At 41.4% G+C, this 6,575-nt stretch overlaps 1 non-coding gene across 1 annotated transcript; it reads right to left on the reverse strand.

Moving 5' to 3' along the window:
* Positions 1 to 598: 598 nt before the first annotated feature.
* Positions 599 to 671, reverse strand: TRNAT-UGU (transfer RNA threonine (anticodon UGU)). Its single transcript has one exon. It is a non-coding gene; the product is annotated as a tRNA-Thr (tRNA).
* Between the last annotated feature and the right edge of the window lie 5,904 nt (positions 672 to 6,575).

Here is a 6,575-nt window from a genome sequence, read left to right on the forward strand (position 1 = left end):
AGAAAATATTTTTGTTTTTTTTTTCAAAGGGGAAGCCACAATTTTTGGTCAGTATCAAACTCAGTGCGCCAAGTCCCGCCCCCAAAGTGAGGGCCCTTAATTTTCCCGCTGAGATACTGAAGTGTCTGGAAACCCACTGGAAAAATCAAATCTTGCAGGACGGCCTACATTCTTCAGGACGCCTAACTGACGGCTGTCGCCCGCTTCTCCTTCGGAAACGACTTCGCACTCTTCTCCGAATCCACCCAGGGCGGGTACCGCGGTTTCAACCCACTCTCTTTCGCGGTTGCCCTCATTCTGGCTCCGGAACGCCGGGTTTGAGGAACCGGTTCCTACCGCCAGCAGGGTTCTCGGCGTCGGTACACGCAAGCGTCTACGGAGGCTGGCGGCGTTTCTCGCAGCTTGTAATGGTCGCCGCAGCATTCCAGGTCGTAAAAGCAGCATTTGAGCACAAACATTGGAACATAAAAGGAAGCGGGTACAGCCCAATGGGTGGTTTATTCGAGAGATCTGAACTACGGAGAGAAGCTGTAATTGGTTGAATTTTTTCAGGGATGAAGGGTAATGAAGAAAGAAAAAAACCTTATCAAAGCTTTAGAGGCCCCAGCGAGATTTGAACTCGCGACCCCTGGTTTACAAGACCAGTGCTCTAACCCCTGAGCTATAGGGCCTCCTCGCTAAACGTTTTGCTTCTTTTTTGGAAAAGGATGGTTTTGTGTAGTTGTTGGGCCTTTATTATTAGAGTATCTGAGTGTAGGAAGCAAACAAAACTAGAGGTCATTTTAATCCATTCCCCAGCTATTGGAACTCAGTGTGCAGGTTCTTTCTCGTCTTGCTGAGGATGGCGCAATATGGCGGCCAGTAACAGGGACCACGGTTGGAGAAAGTTACCCAACCTGACACAGTCTCACTCAGCGAAAGATTTTTCCCTTCGTATCCTGAAAATTAAGGAGGGAAACCCGGCATAGAGGGAGGAGCCTACCACAGATGTCTCAGCTGAAATCGAGACATCCGCGCTTGCCTTCTCCTTATTCATTGTCTAGCTTTCGCATGCATATGAGAAGATTGAAAATATCATAGCTTGGGTCAGGCGAACCTTAGTCCTCACAGTGACATCTTTGCTTTTTAACACTTTAAAGAGGTCTCTTGCAGCAGATTTGCCCAATGCAATACGTTGTTTGATTTCCTGGCTGCAGCTTCCATGGACCTTGATAGTTGATCCAAATAGAATACAGTCCTTGACAACATCAGTCTTTTCTCCATTTATCATGATGTTGCTTATTGGTCCAGTTGTGAGGATTTTTGTTTTCTTTATGTTGAGGTGTAATCCTACTGAAGGCTGTAGTCTTTGCTTTTTGTCAGTAAGTGCTGCAAGTCTTCTTTGCTTTCAGCAAAGTTGTGTCATCTGCATATCTTGCTGGTTAGACCCTTTTAAAAATAGAAAAGGAGAAGAAGCTGTAGGTTTATGCAAGGGGTGACAACAGAGTCAAGCTTTTTGGAAAACTCATCAGATATGGATATGGAGAATGAATTCAAGGGAGGAGAAACCAGTCAGGAGAACACCAGAGATTGGCCATGGTGCAGATGCTCAAACACAAAGCAGCAGTAGGGTAGCAGTCATGGGACTGGAAATGAGGAAATGAATGAGAGAGATACAGAAGGGAGAGTCACCTGAACTCAAATATGAAGGACAATAAAGAGGAAAGAGCCAGAGAGGACTCTGAGATTTCATACCTTGAAGAAGAAAAATGATGCATACAGAAAAAGAAAAAAAGAAAATCTGCCTGGACAGAGTGGAGAGGTGAAGAAGTGTTAGGATTTAGGTTGGCTAAATTTCAGGTAGGATGGAGCAGTTCTTGGGAATTCTACAATAGCCACTCTTGTGTCTAGAATTCCATAGACTGATAGATCAAAACAAACAAACAAACAAAAAACCAAACCTGTTGCCGTTGAGTAGATTCCAACTTACAGCTACCCTATAGGACAGAGTAGAACTGCCCCATAGGGTTTCCAAGGAGCGCCTGGTGGATTCGAACTGCTGACGTTTTGGTTAGCAGCTGTAATAGATCAAGGGGACGTCAAATTACTTAAGTCACACATTGAATTAGAGCCTCCAAGAGTTATGAGCTCTTGAAGGAAGGAACAGAGCACAAAGAGAAAACAGTGAGGCCTAAACACGAGCTTTTGGAGTAGTCCTGTTGCAAACATTCATCATGTTAATGACTATCCAACATATTTTAAACATCATTTTGCATTTGTAATTTCACATATTTGAAGTAAATCTGTCCTAGAAAACTTGCTTTCCCAGCTGTAACATTGACCTAGGTTTCACCAATCAGATACATCCAGGGAAGATTTCAATTTAGAAGTGTAAATTAGGAGTAAATGAGCCCACAGGGAAAGTCCATGTTTTTCAAATATCATGAAATATCATGGTGTAGGTGTCAGGTAAGAGCCCTGGTGGTGCAGTGGTTAAGCACTTGGCTGCTAACCAGAAGGTCTGCAGTTGGAAAGGTTGGCAGTTTGAACTCACCAGCCACTCCATGGGAGAAAGATGTGGCAATCTGTCTCCATAAAGATTTACAGCCTTGGAAATCCTATGGGGCAGTTCTACTCTGTCCTATAGGGTCTCTGTGAGTTGGAATTTGACTCCACGGCAATGTTTTTTTTTTTTTTGTACTTTAGGTGAAGGTTTACAGAACAAATAGTTTCTCATTAAACAGTCAGTACACATATTGTTTTATGACATTGGTTAACAACCCCACGACATGTCAACACTCTCCCTTCTCTACCTTGGAGGACCTTTTTTTTTGTTTTTGGTGAAAATATACATAGCCAAAGATACACCATTTCAAAAATTTCTACTTGTACAATTCAGTGACATTGATTACGTTCTTCCAGTTGTGCTGCTATTCTCACTTTAGATGGAGGTTTACAGAACAAAATAGTTTCTCATTAAACAGTTAGTATACATATTGCCCTATGACAATGGTTAACAATCCCACTACATGTCAACACTGTCCTTACTCAACCTTGGGTTCCCTATCACTGGCTTTCCTGTCCTCTTCTGCCTTCTAGTCCTTGTCCCTGGACTGCTGTGCTCATTAGTCCCATTTTGTTTTATGGGGCTGTCCAATCCCTGGCTGAATGGTGAACCTCAAGAGTGGGCAACAGGCTTTTTGTTTGGTTTAGGTGTCAGATTTTTGGGTGTGAGACTTCTTAAATCTGTACATTGTTGTCTTTCTTTAGCTCTGGAAAATTTTCAACCATTAGCTTTTCAAATATTGTTTTTGCTCTGTTTCTCTCTCTTTATGGAACTGGAATTAAACATATATTAGACCTTCATACCCTGTCTTCCGTTTCTCTTAACCTCTCCTCCTTATTTTCTTACTGTTTCTCCAAGTTGCATTCTGGATAACATGTTCTGACCCATCATCCTGTTCACCACCAATCCTCTCTACAGCTGTGTTTGATCAACTATTAAATCTGCCTACTGAGTCATTGTTATGGATTGAATTGTGTCCCCCTAAAATATATGTTGAAATCCTAACCCCTATACCTGTTGATGTGAGTCCCTGAGTGGTGCAGACAGTTAAGTGCTTGACTACTAACCAAAATGTTGGCGGTTCAAACCCACCAGAGGCTCCTCGGAAGTAAGGCCTGATGATCTGTTTCCAAAAGGTCACAGCCTTGAAAACGCTGTGGAGCAGTTCTACTCTGCACACATGAGGTTGCCATGAATTGGTCCGACAGCAGCTGACAATACACCTGTGGGTGGAATCCCATTTGGGAATAGGGTTTTCTTTGCTCTGTTAATGAGATCCTATTAGTGTAGGGTGTGTCCTGAACCTAATGGATTTTGAGACATAAAAAGGCAGATTAGACACAGAGATCTCCACATGCAGATCTCCAAGGAACACCGAGAAGAACTCTAGAGAAGCTGAGATAAGGATTTTCCCCTACAGCAGCAGAGAGAGAGCCTTCCTCTAGAGCCGGCACCCTGAATTTGGACTTCTAGCCTCCTAAACTGTGAGAAAATAAATTTCTGTTCATTAAACCACCCACTTGTGATATTTTTGTTATAGTAGCACTAGATAGCTAAGATAGTCACTTATTTTGGTTAAATTGTAATTTTCAATTCCAGGAGTTTTATTTGATTCTTTTTACTAAACTGCCAGACCAAATTTTGTAATTTCCTGTTCCTTGCAGGTATTTGCCACCTTGTCTTTTATTTCTTTAAACACAGTAATTATAGTTGTGTTAATAGCTGTAACTGATAATCCCAGTATCTGAAATTTATGCTATCTGGTGTTTTTGTAATCCATACTAATGTTGCTTTGTTTCCTTTGAATGTGTGCTGCTCAATGCCTTTGCAAAATTAGATGCAGTGAAGTTTTGAGGCCAAGATGAAGTTGTCTTCCTTCCCCACAAAATGTTTCTGTTTCTCCCAGGCACCTGGGAAAACTGTTAGCCCAAGAAGACCCTAAACAAAGTTCATAGCTAGGCATTCCCTGGACTTCCAAGATGATGTAAACCCAAGCTGCAAATCAGGGAGAATACTGACCTGTGGCCCCAGCTTCTCAGGAAAATTCCTCATGCTTTTCTATTTTGCCTTGTTAAACTCAGTTGATTTCTGTTGAGCTTCACAACAATTACTGGAATGGGGAGTGTAGAGGCAGATTTACTTCTTGTTTACCCTTACCTTATGGGAATGGCTCTTTGGAATCCCAGCTTAATATTGGGAGGGTGTCTTACTAGACTTCCAAATGTTGGTGGGTGCTCGGTTTTGACATCTGTCCCTTTTGTTCCCCCCACTCAAACAAGTTGCCAAAACTATAGCCTGATTTTGCAAGAATTAGCAAACGTTTCCAGAGCTACAAAGATCGATGCCCAGATACTTCCCTTACCTCTATGTGTTCCCTTAGATCCTGGCCTATGTCAGCAGTATGATGCTCTTAAATAGATTTGATAAAATTTTACCCAATATTTTTCTCATTTTTCCTCAAGAGGGTTGGTACAAATCAGTTATCCCATCATTACGAGAAAGGAAATTGGAGTTGCAGGAACTTTAACATCAATCATATTTCACTCCATGGACTTATAAGTAGAGACAGCATTACTATGGAGAGAGCCTGAGGGAGAGAGTGTCAAGCACAAAAAGGAAGAGAGGCAATAGCTGGAAAGGGAGCCCGAATACTTTCCAAGTCTCTAGTTCCAGTCCACTCCAGAGGCCTGGCTGCATCCCATTCCTGGATTCTACAAGACTTTCCTGAATCCTTAGAGAAACCCCCCCTTTTTATTTTAGCAAAATCTGTTTTCAGCTTAAAGACTCTTAACTAATACTGAAGGTACTGTCAGTGTGTGCCTCTCAAATTTACTGCCTTTATCTTCTATTCAGATCAACATTTATTAAATGACAGTTAAATATTGGCAATAGATTACCCTGTACAGATCATTATTCTAGTCAAGATGGTATACCTATAATTCCCCAAATACACACCTTTTCAGTTCTGATCATTTGCTTATGGTTTCTTCAACTAGAATGATTTCGCATCTCTCCACTTATCCTAAAAGGACAATCTCACTATCATTCTTATTCACAAACCTTTGTTGCTTATCCAAGAAGACTCCATTTCTTCTGTTCTCTGATACACTTTTATCCTTGCTGTTCCTTCTCTTCACTCCCACTCTCAAAATACTCAACAGGACACTTGAAATGGAGGGGACCATGACACCCAGAAGTAGGTGTCCAGACTGACATTACCCATTCAACATCACACTTTCTGTACATATGTTCAATTACAAAAATTGTTAAATTGTCCTGTTCTCCTCCCAATACTTTATCTTATGTGAAACGTTGTTAGAAGATAATTCACATTTATTTTTTAACCTTCCAGAACTATTTTTGAATTAGGATTTTTCATCTACTTCTATGTCCATCCTTTTGAAAATGCTACAAAAGATGCAAAGGAAGAACTGAATGAAAGGGTAAAGAAGGAAAGGAGGCTGTAGTGCACATATTTATAGATAGTTTTATTTTGTTTTTAAAATTATGTGTATTAATAGAGCATCCTCAGCTCATAACCATCTGTCATGGATTGAATCGCGTCTCCTCAAAATATCTGTCAACTTGGCTAGGCCGTGATTCCAGTATTGTGTGATTGTCCACCATTTTGTCATCTGATAAGATTCTCCTCTGTGTCATAAATCCTATCTCTATGATGTTAATGAGATAAGATTAGTGGCAGTTATGATAATGAGACAGGACTCAATCTACAAGATTAGATTGTGTCTTAAACCAATCTCTTCTGAGATCTAAAAGAGAGAATTGAGCAGAGAGACATAGGGGCCTCATGCTACAAAGAAAGCAGTGCCAGGAGCAGAGCGTGTCCTTTGGACCAGGGTTCCTTCACAGAGAAGCTCCTAGTCCAGGGGAAGATTGATGAGAAGGACCTTCCTCCAGAGCCAACAGAGAGAAAAAGCCTTCCCCTGGAGATGATGCCCTGAATTTGGACTTCTAGCCTCCTAGACTGTGAGAAAATAAATTTCTGTTTGTTAAAGCCATCCACTTGTGG

Source organism: Trichechus manatus, unplaced genomic scaffold, assembly GCF_000243295.1.
Source record: "Trichechus manatus latirostris isolate Lorelei unplaced genomic scaffold, TriManLat1.0 scaffold00273, whole genome shotgun sequence".
Taxonomy (NCBI): Eukaryota; Metazoa; Chordata; class Mammalia; order Sirenia; family Trichechidae; genus Trichechus; species Trichechus manatus.